The following is a 16,483-nucleotide window of genomic DNA, read 5'->3' on the forward strand; positions in this document are numbered from 1 at the left end:
CCGACTACAGGGATATATTCTTGTGGATTATCCAACTAGCGGTTATCCACTGCTTGGAATGGATATCCTCCACTCTTATTGCTGCTCCATTCTACAAAAACCGATCCACCCAAGCCTGATAGTCCGAAAATCGCACTCACTTCCCCGTCTGACCGAGTCATGGTCTGTAAATATCAGCATTGGATCCGTCACTTTGCCCGCAATACTGGACACCGGCTGCACTTCTACCCACATGCCCTCACACGTGGCTGAGGAATTAAACTTAAAAGCAGAAGATAACGATGAAGTCATGAAGATTCTCCTCAGCTCCGGCAAGATCCAGTGTGCGTCTAAAGTAGCACGTAGAGTCAACATTGTGGTCCACGGACGACATTTCTGTGTGGATGTTAATATTGAGGATGACGAGACGGAAGTGCTCATCGGTCAGGATATCTTACGCTCTTGTGACATGCACTTCACTCGAGGTGGGCTTCTGACTCGTTGAGGACGATCACATAACACTGCTGGAGTAGGCCTTGTGGGAAAAGTTACAAATGAAGTAACTTGCATACGAAAACAAGCTTGGATCATTGACTTGGGCGACTGTTGTTTATTGATTTAGACTTGCCAACCCGTTACCTCATAATCTCTTTACTCGTTGGCATTATTAATTGACATAACATATATCTGAAAGAGAAATTTGCGTTAGAAAATAAGTTTTAATTCATATTATATGGCAATCATTTGAATACAACGATGTTATTCGGACATGTTGCATTCAGCCAATCATCATCAACCTGGCGATAAAAGAAAAAAGAGTATAATTTTGTTGAATGCTTTCAGATAGTTCAGGCATACTATATCTATTGCCTTTGTTTTCTTGTAGGTATTGAAAAAAGTATGATGAAATTCAAGGAGACTGGATCAATGGCTCACCCAGAGCAGAATGTCTGCATATCCACAGAAGTCTTCAATGAATATCTAAACCAAAGCAAACAAGAATCCAGCTTGCATCATCAGTCATCTTGATTTGAAAATATATTCCAATGAACAAAACACCAACGATTCCAGGCATCACATGCAACACACACATAACCTTCACTCCCCACACTAATAACATCAACACAAAAGCAGCACACAATCTAAATAACCTCAGAACCCTAACTGGTGCCGGATTAGGTAAAGAGAAATAATCCCTTAACATCCCCTATATTTAACCTTTCCGCTTTAAGATACGCCTCACTCACCTGGTCTCCCGTTCTCTCAAAAGCAAATACAACAAAGCTGCAAACCACTGAAATAGTGCATTCAGAACTCGCTGCCTTGCATCCATAAACATACGACACCTATGCAATGAAAAAGATCCTCCCGATACAATTCCACCTCATCACATTTGCCGCTCAGTCCTCAGCAACAAACATAATGTTTCTGATCTGTTATCACAAACATCCTCTAAAGGACCCAATGGGCTGTTATTGTTTGCATTACCATAACTGCAGTGTATTACTTAGGAACGAAAAGGAGGGAATAACTTACTTTCGCACAATCCCGATCTTATCGAATGGAGAGGATACGTTAGTGTATGGAATGTTTGGCACCGAGGTAGCAGGAATGAAGCGCATTAAACAGTAGTATGTACAGAAACGCTAAACGTTTAGCAGCGGTGCAAGAAATACAAACTTCATGTTTAGCAAATGGTGCAGTGAACATGACACGTGTGGCAGAGATGTATTATAAGCTCTCATATGTCTGGCAGCAGAGCTCGACGCTATTAAGACCAATATAACATTCACGTGCCTGCCACCCATCACCCTGCGATAACTCGTAGTGGGAAGAATGGCGGGAGTGTAATGGATTTTGTGTGGTCAGGAAGGAGTGAGTGGCTTACATTATCATCATCCTGATGTGTGCAGCAGCAGGGGAGCCTCTCACAGCCAAATAGATACCTCAGGTCAACAGGACAGTTGACGTCAATATCTATGAATATACTTCTATGAATTTAGTCTATGACTTGACGTCATACATTTCTTCCAACAGGAAAATATGCATGATTTATAGAGAAATTGGTAGTCTTGTATCGAAGAATATATAAAAGTGAATAATAGATTTCAGCTAGTCAGCTAGTATGTGTACACTTCTCAACTCATGGTGTTGGGAAAGTCCAATGATCTTCGGCAGGATAATGAGAGAGAAAACTGCTGATTATTAAGATGATTTTAATTCACATAAGCTACAGTTTATATCTGAGTTTTTACTCTTTTTCCTTCACCTCCCTCCTCAGTGTGAGCACCGAACACAATCACTGACCTCATGCACACCATCATTTGACTCCATCTTCTGCTCACAGCGTTTAACGCACGGTTCCTTAACACTTTCCTTTCTCACACTCATCCTGGCCACACACCTCTCGCTCACACTAACCCACTGTCACTCCATTTATCCACAGTCGTCTTCATAATCATGTCTTCTGCAGCCACTGTGCACACGCCTCCCTTCCTCCATTCCTCCTTTCCCAGTCGGACTCTTCTCACCCACACTGTGTGTGTGTGTGTGTGTGTGTGTGTGTTAAGGGATTATCTTACCACGCAGCAAACTGTAGCCAAAGTCAGTGTCTCACTATCCTCACCCTTTCATTACAACAAATATATAGTGAAGGTGATCAAGCTTTATGTGATAAGTGTATCGCCAGAATTCTTACAATCTGACATAAGAATACCATGGTATGAGACCCTTGACCATGATGGTAGACAGGTAATGGTGGCGGACATTTCTAGTGTCACATCTCCACAGCAGACGAGGTCATGTGTCCCGCACGTAGATACAGTGAGTTCCAACACCTGACTATATTCGGCCAGCCGGTAACGATGTCCCTCCGGAACGAGTGGGGCGAGTGATATAGTCCTTCCTCCCACAAGAGCACCACCATAGCCCACCCAGGTCTCACTCACCCTGTATCTGAAGTCCATAGTGACCACAAAACTTCCTGGCAGCGGTGGGATTCGAACCCACGCCTCCTGAGAGACTGGAGCCTAAATCCAGCGCCTTAGACCGCACGGCCACGCTACCCTGACTATTGTATGAAGGAGGAAGAGGGATACTACGGATCTAGGATGCCATGTTTACCGTTGATGGTAGACGTGTATTCATGGGTCAGTAAATTGTGTCAGAAAGACTTAGTGGCTAACGTGGCCACTGGTGGAGCTAGATACCATGTCATGCCATGTTTACCGTTGATGGTAGACGTGTATTCATGGGTCAGTAAATTGTGTCAGAAAGACTTAGTGGCTAACGTGGCCACTGTTGGAGCTATATGCCATGTCATTAAGGCTTGATTCCTCCGTATGGTCAAAATCACCATCTGGTTCCCTCACCAGCCTGGCCAGGGATCTTCTGTGTTGTGATACTTAATTTGGTTCTTTTCATCAGCTAGAATAAATGAAGGATTGTGTTTTTGTGATGATTTTTTGCTCTATATTTCAGGAACAGAAATACAATAAGGAGATTATGTCCGCTCGCTACTCTCACGGCTGTGACCATGGAGAACAGTGTTACAGATGACTGACCGTTAATATTAAGTGACCGTGTGTATAGATTACTTACAAGAGAAAATGAAGAGTACAAGGCAGAATTAAAGAAGTTGATGCCCCGTCCAAGAATGTGTTTTGGACCAAACAAGTCATTTGATCCAGATTTAATGATGACTTTCATCAATCATATTAGATAGAATAACTCGATTTGGAAGCATATTTTCCAAAGCAAAAACTGCCAATAACCCCCTCGTAATTGCATAAGGTTTCGTAAATATCATGGTAACATTACTCAGGATAACATAAGGATTGTTGAAGGTTGTGCACATGGCATGACCAACCGTAATCTCAGGTCAACTATTCTTAGACAAGTAATAGTACGTTAAGCAGATGTATGACTTACTGAAAGACGTCAATACAAATTGTGAGACTGTTAAAGATCCAACAGTGGATGCAAACAAAAGATCCAGTTCAAATTACTGTTGCAGTACACACTAGGTGCTATCAGACAATCTTCTCAGATAAATTTAGCACTGACATATATGTATTATACGATAGGGATGTCTGATCATTATCTTGTGGAGGCTAAGGTGAAGATTTGTATGGGTTTTCAGAGAAGAAGAGTGAATGTTGGGGTGAAGAGGGTGGTGAGAGTAAGTGAGCTTGGGAAGGAGACTTGTGTGAGGAAGTACCAGGAGAGACTGAGTACAGAATGGAAAAAGGTGAGAACAATGGAAGTAAGGGGAGTGGGGGAGGAATGGGATGTATTTAGGGAATCAGTGATGGATTGCGCAAAAGATGCTTGTGGCATGAGAAGAGTGGGAGATGGGTTGATTAGAAAGGGTAGTGAGTGGTGGGATGAAGAAGTAAGATTATTAGTGAAAGAGAAGAGAGAGGCATTTGGACGATTTTTGCAGGGAAAAAATGCAATTGAGTGGGAGATGTATAAAAGAAAGAGACAGGAGGTCAAGAGAAAGGTGCAAGAGGTGAAAAAAAGGGCAAATGAGAGTTGGGGTGAGAGAGTATCATTAAATTTTAGGGAGAATAAAAAGATGTTCTGGAAGGAGGTAAATAAAGTGCGTAAGACAAGGGGGCAAATGGGAACTTCAGTGAAGGGCGCAAATGGGGAGGTGATAACAAGTAGTGGTGATGTGAGAAGGAGATGGAGTGAGTATTTTGAAGGTTTGTTGAATGTGTTTGATGATAGAGTGGCAGATATAGGGTGTTTTGGTCGAGGTGGTGTGCAAAGTGAGAGGGTTAGGGAAAATGATTTGGTAAACAGAGAAGAGGTAGTAAAAGCTGTACGGAAGATGAAAGCCGGGAAGGCAGCAGGTTTGGATGGTATTGCAGTGGAATTTATTAAAAAAGGGGGTGACTGTATTGTTGACTGGTTGGTAAGGTTATTTAATGTATGTATGACTCATTGTGAGGTGCCTGAGGATTGGCGGAATGCGTGCATAGTGCCATTGTACAAAGGCAAAGGGGATAAGAGTGAATGCTCAAATTACAGAGGTATAAATTTGTTGAGTATTCCTGGTAAATTATATGGGAGGGTATTAATTGAGAGGGTGAAGGCATGTACAGAGCATCAGATTGGGGAAGAGCAGTGTGGTTTCAGAAGTGGTAGAGGATGTGTGGATCAGGTGTTTGCTTTGAAGAATGTATGTGAGAAATACTTAGAAAGCAAATGGATTTGTATGTAGCATTTATGGATCTGGAGAAGGCATATGATAGAGTTGATAGAGATGCTCTGTGGAAGGTATTAAGAATATATGGTGTGGGAGGCAAGTTGTTAGAAGCAGTGAAAAGTTTTTATCGAGGATGTAAGGCATGTGTACGTGTAGGAAGAGAGGAAAGTCATTGGTTCTCAGTGAATGTAGGTTTGCGGCAGGGGTGTGTGATGTCTCCATGGTTGTTTAATTTGTTTATGGATGGGGTTGTTAGGGAGGTGAATGCAAGAGTTTTGGAAAGAGGGGCAAGTATGAAGTCTGTTGGGGATGAGAGAGCTTGGGAAGTGAGTCAGTTGTTGTTCGCTGATGATACAGCGCTGGTGGCTGATTCATGTGAGAAACTGCAGAAGCTGGTGACTGAGTTTGGTAAAGTGTGTGAAAGAAGAAAGTTAAGAGTAAATGTGAATAAGAGCAAGGTTATTAGGTACAGTAGGGTTGAGGGTCAAGTCAATTGGGAGGTGAGTTTGAACGGAGAAAAACTGGAGGAAGTAAAGTGTTTTAGATATCTGGGAGTGGATCTGGCAGCGGATGGAACCATGGAAGCGGAAGTGGATCATAGGGTGGGGGAGGGGGCGAAAATTCTGGGAGCCTTGAAGAATTTGTGGAAGTCGAGAACATTATCTCGGAAAGCAAAAATGGGTATGTTTGAAGGAATAGTGGTTCCAACAATGTTGTATGGTTGCGAGGCGTGGGCTATGGATAGAGTGGTGCGCAGGAGGATGGATGTGCTGGAAATGAGATGTTTGAGGACAATGTGTGGTGTTACGAGTGAGTAACGTAAGGGTAAGAGAGATGTGTGGAAATAAAAAGAGCGTAGTTGAGAGAGCAGAAGAGGGTGTTTTGAAATGGTTTGGGCACATGGAGAGAATGAGTGAGGAAAGGTTGACCAAGAGGATATATGTGTCGGAGGTGGATGGAACGAGGAGAAGAGGGAGACCAAATTGGAGGTGGAAAGGTGGAGTGAAAAAGATTTTGTGTGATCGGGGCCTGAACATGCAGGAGGGTGAAAGGAGGGCAAGGAATAGAGTGTATTGGAGCGATGTGGTATACCGGGGTTGACGTGCTGTCAGTGGATTGAATCAGGGCATGTGAAGCGTCTGGGATAAACCATGGAAAGCTGTGTAGGTATGTATATTTGCGTGTGTGGACTTATGTATTTACATGTGTATGGGGGTGGGTTGGGCCATTTCTTTCGTTTGTTTCCTTGCGCTACCTTGCAAACGCGGGAGACAGCGACAAAGCAAAAAAAAAAAAAAAAATGATCAAACACACGACCAATGATCCTCTACCATCTATCATTAGTTCAATGGGGTCTTCCTCATACAGTCTTTCAACATAGCTAGTCAGGATGTGACGACCAGCTGGGAATATTTCGAAACCGCACATCCACCATCATAGACTAAGAGAATAAGAGATCCTTATCAATTATTAAGTTTCAGTTTTAACATATTGTTTACCAACGTTCCTGTACGAGATATGTAATGTTACCTTAAAGACGAAATACACACGTTTGACTTCCTAGTAAGCCATAATGTTTTTACATCGCTTATTGTATTATGTGCAACATGTAATGTATTTCGGGTTAATGACAAAATCTACAAACAACGATATAGCATGGCGTTGGGTAATCCTCTTTCTCCAAGTTATTCAAATATGTATATGGATTTTTTAATCCCAGTTGTGGCCTCCCATATGCAAGGCTGATATAACTTGGCAATTATTATTCTTCAAAGCAAATATTCAACACATGGAATGATTTACCAATTATAACAATCAAAAGCAGCATCATAGATACTTTTAAGCATCGACGTGATAAGTATTTCGCCTCAGTTACACGATTGACAATATTCACGTCTTCTTGACTGTATGAAAAGCTTCTACAATTTTCCTTTTAATGCATTTGTGTCCTTTCTTCTCATATAACACTAATCCATGAGTTTCTCTTCTCTTCCACCATCACAAACAGCCTCGTTAGGACCAAATGGGCAGCTGCGTTTGAATTCCTTTGTATTATTAAGAACAACATACTTTCCCCTATCACATTCCCTTCCAGAGACACTCCTCGAATACAGAACCTGACCAACACACTCAACACCCATCTATGTGAAGATTTCAACGCCCACCATCCTGCATGGCTTAACGTCCACCATCCTGCACGGTTTAATGCCCACCACCACCATGCATGGTTTAACGCCCACCATCCTGCATGACTTAACGCCCACTATCTTGCATAGCTCAACGCCAACCTTTCTGCATGGCTCAACGCCCACCATCCTTCATGGCTCAACGCCATCCTGCATGCCTCAAGAGAGACCATTAATCAACTGAACTTGTGTACAAGGTCTAACTTTAGAATGAAAAAGGAAGAAAATCTAAAGAGAATAATAACAAGGCATATATTCAGGATATTTAGGAAAAAGACTATTTCCCATATGAATAAAACTTTTTAAACAACTCGCCGTCTTCAACTTTTGTTTCTTTTGCAATCAAGTGAGCAATGTCAAAAGAAGTTATCTTTACACGTGTTCATTGCACTACAGTCCTTGTAGAAATTCTATGCCGATACGTGTGTTTTGCTCTCATATCATCATCTTACTTTATCATAGTTTCCAAATTAATCGATGATAATCATAGTCGTCTAGCTAATTTATTCAGACTGTGTCTTTGTTATTGCCATATAGAATTTATAACGAAAGTGTACATTACCTACAAAGTAGAAATCAATGAAGTAGTCCCAGGTCTGCTCATACTGGCATGAAGGATAATAGCATACGATCGCGCCAACAACACAGTCAAATTACCTTTAACACACACAACAAAACCTCTATGGATAGTGACTAACATTTACTATAGCAGTAAAAGCCTAAAGAAATAGTAACTCACTATTTACAAACAGAAACAAACAGTTTATGGAGCTAACAAACGACTAACATAAAATAAGTATACTGACAAACAAACACACGTTCCACTGGCAAAAATAGAAAATACATCAAATTTTCAGCCCAGACTTCACTAGTACAAAACAACAACAAGAACAACAACAACACAGACCTGCGGAGTTACCAACCTGGATATTATATCAATATCAAAATGGAAAGAATTATTTACCAGTGATACAGAATATCAATGTATGATTTTCTAAGCAACCTGCGGGCGACATAGCGAGCCACCAGGGGCCCGCCCCATGTAGTAAAGGAAGACTCTGGATCCATAACAGTAATCACAAAACACATCACAGAACAAGAATATATTGCTATAACAAAACATCATAAAAACATCATGAAATGTTATTAACCAGGCACATGAAGCAGAGAACCTGCACCATAGGGTCAAGGGTCAACCTGAATTACATGGATTTTGTCAACGTAATTAAGATTAATACTGTGACCTTCACTGATGGGGAATAAAAGTGTAATTAGGATTAATATTGTGGTACTCACTACTGGACAATATAAGTGAAGTTTGATGATATTTTTAACCCCTTCATCATGATGGTGCGATCATTGTGCATGTTGAACCTATCATGAGTACGATAATACGACCCATGACCACGATGGTTCGACCTTACAGCATAATGGCCCGACCCTTGAGCACGATAGCACGATCCTTGAGCGCGATGACCACTGAACGTGAAGACAGTTTTTGAGTATGCTGACGTGACCTTTCATCTGATCCTGATGGTTTATGTCACAGGCCACACCATCATACCCAAGGGTCGTATCATCCTGGTTATGGCAGTACCATTGTGCTCAAGGGTCGTACCGTCGTCCTCTAAAGGTAAATGTTCTGCAGTGTTAGTTCCCAGCGGGACATCTGGTGTCCAGTGCTTAGGGATAATACTCTCCTCAGGGACGTGTTATGGCCTCATAAGTAGTAATATCCACAAGTTATCGTATCGTTGGTAAACCCAGACAACGATTACATAAAATAAGCCATTGTGTAATGAAGGTAAATGGGAGAGAACGTTTAGAAAATCATTATATGTTAAGGCCTTTGGCGAGACAGTAGAGGGTTAAGTCCCGGAAGTTGGTGGTTACAGGTCATGAAACACAACACATGGCAACACTGTGTAGGGCGGCGTTAGCGAGGACCATCCAGTTCTGGTCAGCTGCTGGGTCGGCCTCCAGCCCTACACGATGAGTCAGTGTTACCCCCCTACACCAAGGGGGTCCAGAGCCTCTTTATACTGAAATGCTAGTGTGAAATCCGAGGAAAAGCAGCGGGCAGTAAAGCAAGGTAGACATATATTTACTTTCTATTCCGCATGAATATAGATTTCTGATAAAACAGTAATAATGCAAAACATTTATGAATGCATTTAGAAAGATGTTATGCCTGTAGACATTACCAGAAAGTTAGAAAAAAATTAGTAATCTTTTTTATCGTATCTCACAATCTTCAAAACTTTTCCCCCAACTTGAGAGCAAATAAAAAGCTTTAAAAGATAATGATACGACCATTGAACCTGACGGCAGGACCTTTGTGTATAATGACGTCACTATTGGCCTGACTCTTATGGGTTGTATGTGTTGTATCGTCATGATCGTCGGTCGTACCGTCTTGCTCAAGAGATTAATGCACTGTAATGTAAGCTCCCAGCGCTGCTGGTGTCGAGTGCTGGGAGATAATGCTCTCCTCAGGGACGTGTTATGGCCTCATAAGTAGTAATATCCAGAGGTAACCACATCGCTGGCAACCCGAGGCAACGATAATACCAACGACAGCCCCATCTCCTGTCTCTCTTGATTTAGGAAAATAATCCTTAATGTAATGAAGGTAAATGTGAGAGAAGCAGTAGATGATCATCATGTATATATGGGTTATTACCTGAACATGAAGCAATATAAGGCTGTAAATCTGCAACTGAAAAGAGAAACTATATATTTGATCTTGACGAATATATCTGCATAAAAACGAGATGACATCTGGAAACAATAACAGACGCCTTGCAAGTATGTTATTGATTATATGATAACTGGTTCACCAGTAAATTTTTTTGCAAAGGAGTCTTTGACAGATATCATTACCTCTCTCAGCAACTTGACGTCCCCAATTATCTCCTTTAGTAAGCAAATAAAGAATGTTGAGGACTTATTGATATATTTCCTGATTCAATAAGGCGTCTTGTTACAACTGGCTGGTCAAATCTTTGCTTTCAAATCATTTACTTTCTTCTCTTTTGTTTCAGAATTATTCGGATAATAACTGCCAAAGTTTCTCTAGTTTGTTTGGAAGTGCCTCTCAACTTTACTTCTTCTGTATAGAAGTAACGAAGCTGCCCAGTGAACATATATGTGTATTTATGATCATCAAAACAAATGTTAGATTATCATAAACACAAGTAAAACCCCGCGGATTTACTTACATTTGTATCATAGTAAACGTCTAGGGAAATACCAACTCACATTCCATTAACAAAAGCAAATACTGTATGTAGTATACCAACATTACAAGATCACGGTGAAACGTCTATGGACATACTAACCCACATTACATTAACAAATTAAGTAACCACATTACATCAGAAATGTTTACTGAAATAGAAAACTGATACAGTAATGAAAAGGATAAGAATATAATTGTTTTATTTCCCAAGCAAGAGGCGGGCAACATGCAGCCGTAACCAAAGACTGAGGAATCATAACTGTGATAACGAGAGACATAACACAACGTGAATATATTGCTTAATGAAAAAGCATTTCAAAAACATACAAATTTCTTTGTAGTTAGGAAGATGAGGCTGATAAACTTGACCACAGTATCAAGGGTCAGTAGGAAGTAGATTGACTTTTTGAGGATGATTAGAATTCCTATTATGTAGTCCCCTCAGTGAGAAATCAGGTGTTGTTGAAATAAATTCTATTGATTTTGTCTCGACGGTACAAGCCTTGGGAATATTATAACGACCCTTGAGCATGACGGTACGATCCTTTGGTATAATGATGTGACCTTTCGCCTGACCTTTTAAGGTCAGGCGAAAGCAAAGTTGATAGAGCTTTTAAAAGGCAGGTTTTTAACTTCCTCCAAAGTTCTTCAATACTTTTCTTTGTCTTCTCTTTTTTCTTTTTCATAATTCTCTCTATATTTCTAATTTAATCCGGCCTTGACTTCAACATTTGCCCGTGACTGGAGCCTGCAACTTAAGAAAAAGAATAGCAGAAAGCTTACAGATTTACTGATCCATATTCACTTGTAATGAAAAAGTGTGAAAAGAAAATATCTAAAACGTGTATTGTTCCAACAAATATTTCAGTAGCAACGAAAAACTCATACACATAAAACCCACATTTCCCTGGCAAAAATGTACGAAATTACCACAGGCTTTTCAAAATTACAACAACGACTCAGCTTATTTATCAACTTCCGCTTCAAAATGATATTAAAGTGAATAAGAATATGTGCAAAACTGCCGGATATTGATGAAATGTGATTAGAATTACAAGATAGAGAGCTGGTACTCGAGTGGTCTTACAGTAGTTAGTCTTACACTGTCAAGAGAGAGTATTGTTGATGAGAATATCTAGAGTGAGTCAGGAATGTAAGGGCTGCATATGTTATCGTGTAAAACTTCATTCCGACATATCCGGCCAGACTGGAACTGCTTCACCCCAGCACAATCTATACAAGTCCATCTCGTCCAGACCTATTATACCAAGGCTCATCCAACTCAATCCCCTCCTGCCTAACCTATTCCTCCTAAACTCATCCTACCTAGCTCTATCCCAACCTTGCCCATCCAGCATCGTCCCCCTCTGTTAGTCCTTCCCACACAATCCCATTCTGCCTAGCCATATCCCACCTAAACATCCTGTCCCGTCTCAGGCAACGTACAGTGACCAGTCACCACCACACAGCAGTATAGCCCACATGTTTGCTGATCACGTCATTAACACACGTGGGTAATGTCTCCTGTACTGTCCTGGAGAAGGTAATATTCTCAGCACACACACACACACACACACACACACACACACACACACACACACACACACACACACACACACACACTGTTACAGTTATCTCTCCTATTTACCAATAAATGTTTTAGTTACCCATTATATCCTATTCAGCTTTCTTTGAGGAATGATATGTCCAGTGTACATTATATTGTTTCGAGGGTCTTAATACTGTATATTGATTTAAGAGATTTCGTTTATCTGAGTGCAAACAAATTGAGTAAATATTTTCCATATTATCACAAATTATGGAAGGACAAAACATGTGTAAGAGGCAAGAGAAAGTGATATGAAGAATTTGTGTAGAAACTGGATGAAGGCCATGGGACCCTCTCTCTCTCGGAATGGCCATAAGAGGAAGGATGTGATATAAAGCTGTTGGTAAATGTATAATGTAATCTATACACATCTCAGTCATTTCAAACCCTTATGTTATATAACTGAGGCCAGTAAATTTCCCAAAGTAATGTTAAGTAAAGTAATATAATGAGAGATCTATGTATCAAGTATAAATCATATTATCTATGTTACGAGAGAGCCATGTTTATTTTTGTTATCATAGATATATTCTTTTAGACTTTTATCTGTGTTTGGTATTTGACCAGCTTGAGAAGAAGGGAAAAGTAGGTATATCATTACGGCCGTCAGCTATCCGATGTTAGCCAGACGGTAAGGGAATCTGTGTCGAGCCCAAATATCTCTCGTAACAGAAGCTATTATTTCAGTTATTTGTTTTAATGGGCCTCTGGGCTGATTATACATCCTTTAATGTAAGGGGTGGAGGTAGAACGTAACCTGGGGCCCCTTCCGGGATCTTGAACTGTGAAACCTGCTGTCTGGGATTTTGAACTGTGAAACCTGCTGTCAGGGAGCTGAAATTGTGAAACCAAGTGTATGTAATTCAAGCGGTCCGAAGTGTTGTGGGTTAGTACTCTGCTGTGTTCTCTTGAAATATACGGAGAAAATCTCTCTAAACAAGTGTTCATACTTGTAAATATACTGTGTTTAAACATGGCAGATAACGTTAAGAAGTTTATTGAAACCAAAGATATACATTTTCTGTACCAGCGTAATGAAGATGAACTGAACCAGATGGCATTTAATTATGGAATTTCTCTGCTGACACATGTCAAACGTGACATGCAGAGAAAATCAATTGATCGGCTGGTGTCCTTATCAATGTTGAAGGAACCTCAAGATGTTGATAGTAGTGAAAAAGTTGCAAAAGAGAAATAAAGATTAGAATTTGAGCTTAAGAAAATACAAATAGAGGCTGGAAAGGAGAGGATACATGCAGAAACAGAAAAATAGAGAATCCAGACTGATAAAGAAGTAAGGCTTAGACAATTAGAAATAGAAGAAAGGAAAGGTTCAAGAAGAATTGGCGAGAAAGATGATAGTGTGAGTCAGTTACCTAAGTCTATAGAAAAAGAAGCTGAGGACTTCTTTATTCAATTTGAAAAACTTGTATTCATTATAGAATAGGATGAAATTGACTGGACTATGTTGGTGCAGAGTAAATTTAAGGGTAAGGCTAGAGATACGTATGCATGTCTTAATTTAATGGAATCAATAGATTATAAGGCTGTTAAGGAAGCAGTATTAAAAGCTGTGGAATTGAACGCAGAAGCATACAGGAGAAGGTTTAAGGAAGTCAAGAAAAGTATCGGACAAACTCAATTGGAGATGACTAGAGAATGTGGAATGACACTTGATGATTAGTGTAAATCAGAATAAGTAGAGACAGTGGAAGGATAGAGGCAACTAATCCGGTTGGAACAGTTCAAAAGTGGCTTGCAACCTGAAATATATCATGAAATATGCAAGAATGGAGTGAAAATATGACGGAAGCAGCCAGGATGGCTGACGAGTTAGAAATAGCTAACAAATATCGTAAGAAAGAAATAACAAGTAAACAAAGTATGATAAGAGAGAGCAATAGACAGAATTATGACAAACTTTATAAATATCCACACTATTCAAATGTTCAATTGTGGAAGGTTCACATACTTATGAGCCGCAAAACAATGTAGGAAATAGATTTCAAAGACATATACGATACAGGTATTCAAGACCTCAGTTTAGTCATAGCCCTTATGATAGTAGACAGAAGAGACCACCAATGAAATGTCTGGGATGCGGAAAATTTGGTCATGGTAAATATCAGTGTAAAAAATCACCAACAACAGTAGGACTGAATGTTGCTTGGGAACAGAAACATATTAGTGAGGTAAGAAGTAATGAGTATTATGTGAGTAAACCAAAATGTGCATTTTTATGAGCCATATATTACTGAAGGAAAGGTTGGAATTAAAGGTAGTTCTGAGAAGAAAATTTTGATAATGAGAGATACTGGAGCAAGTCAGAGTTTAATTCTGAAAAATGTATTAGAGTGGACAAATGAGTCTTACTCTGGGGGAAAACATGTAAAATGTCATGGTTAGGCAAGCCGATCCCATTGCATTATATAAATCTTGAGAGTGGATTTGTAAGTGGCCGTTTAAAGGTTGGGATATGTGAAGAATTTCCTATGCCTGGAGTACACATGCTATTAGGGAATGGTTAGCCCCAGAGTCTATCATGAGCAATAATCCATTTGATGTAGACACTTTTGTAAAGGTGAAACACATGACAGCTAGTACTGTAGAGAATCAGATTGATAGTAATGTACAGTGTAGTGAAATGGTTTATCCAGCTTGTGTTGTGACTAAATCAACGTTAAAGAAAGAAGTTGATTTTTACTTCTGTGAATTATTTAATGAAGAGTATGTAACTAGAAATAATACAATATAAATTGGAAATGAGAAGAGCACTGTGGAATTAAGAATTGACGTATTTCCATATTTTGTTGTGGACAAAGTTACAGAAGGGTGATGTGAGTTTGAAAGAATGTTGGAGTGAAGCTGCTATAAACGGGAATGAAAATGATGTTTCAGTTGGATTTTATGCACAAAATGGTGTGTTAATGAGAAAATGGAGGCCTGCTTATGTTCCAGCATCTGATCACTGTGAGGTCAAAAAGCAAATTGCAGTTCCAAAGAATCATAGAGTAGATGTGATTGCTCTGTCTCATAGTCCTTGTTTGTCTGGACATTTGGGAGTTAGGAAGACAAACGATAGAATATTAACTCATTTTCATTGGCCAAATATGAAGAAAGATGTGTCCCAGTATTGTAAGACTTGTGAAATATGTCATAGAGCAGGTAAACCCAACCAAACTATACAGTCAGCATCATTGCAGCCAATTCCTGCTTTTTGTAAACCTTTTAGCAAAATTGTAGTTGTGTAGGTCCTATAACTAAAACGCGCAGAGGAATTCAGTATTTATTAACAATAATGTGTGCATTATCCAGATTTCCAAAAGCAGTACCATTACGTAGCATCCGTTCTGAAAATTTTGCAAGAGAGTTAGTGAAATATTTCTCTTAGGTGAGTATGCCTGAAATTATGCAGTCAGACCAGGGAAGTAATTTCACTTCAGGAATGTTTAAGAAAATATTAAAGGGTTTACATATAACACATAAGATGTCAAGTGCTTATCACCTACAGAGCCAAGGAGTTGTGGAGAGATTACATCAGACTTTGAAAAATATTTTGAAAATTTATTTATCTTATTTATTATTATTTGTCGCTGTCTCCCACGTTAGCGAGGTAGCGCGAGGAAACAGACGAAAGAGTGGACCAACCCACCCACTTCCACATGTATATACATACACGTCCACACACGCAATATATACATACCTATACATCTCAGCGTATACATATACATATATATACACACACAGACATATACATATATACACATGTACATAATTCATACTGTCTGCCTTTATTCATTCCCGTCGCCACCCCGCCACACATGATATGACAACCCACTCCCCCGCATGTGTGCGAGGTAGCGCTAGGGAAAGACAACAGAGGCCACATTTATCTACACTCAGTCTCTAGCTGTCAAGTATAATGCACCGAAACCACAGCTCCCTTTCCACTTCCAGGCCCCACAAAAATTTCCATGGTTTACCCAAGACGCTTCACATGTCCTGGCTAAATCCATTGACAGCACGTCACCCCGGTATACCACATCGTTCCAATTCACTCTATTCCTTGCACGCCTTTCACCCTCCTGCATGTTCAGGCAAAGATCACTCAAAATCTTTTTCACTCCATCTTTCCATGTATAATTTGGTCTCCCACTTCTCCTCGTTCCCTCCACCTCTGACACAAATATCCTCTTTATCAATCTTTCCTCACTAATTCTCTCCATGTGACCGAACCATTTCAAAACACCCTC

General features: G+C 40.0%; 1 non-coding gene across 1 annotated transcript; it reads right to left on the minus strand.

Moving 5' to 3' along the window:
* Nucleotides 1–2,963: 2,963 nt before the first annotated feature.
* Nucleotides 2,964–3,045, minus strand: TRNAL-UAG (transfer RNA leucine (anticodon UAG)). The gene has a single exon. It is a non-coding gene; the product is annotated as a tRNA-Leu (tRNA).
* Between the last annotated feature and the right edge of the window lie 13,438 nt (nt 3,046–16,483).

The sequence above is a fragment of the Panulirus ornatus genome, chromosome 38 (assembly GCF_036320965.1).
Source record: "Panulirus ornatus isolate Po-2019 chromosome 38, ASM3632096v1, whole genome shotgun sequence".
NCBI classification, from domain to species: Eukaryota; Metazoa; Arthropoda; class Malacostraca; order Decapoda; family Palinuridae; genus Panulirus; species Panulirus ornatus.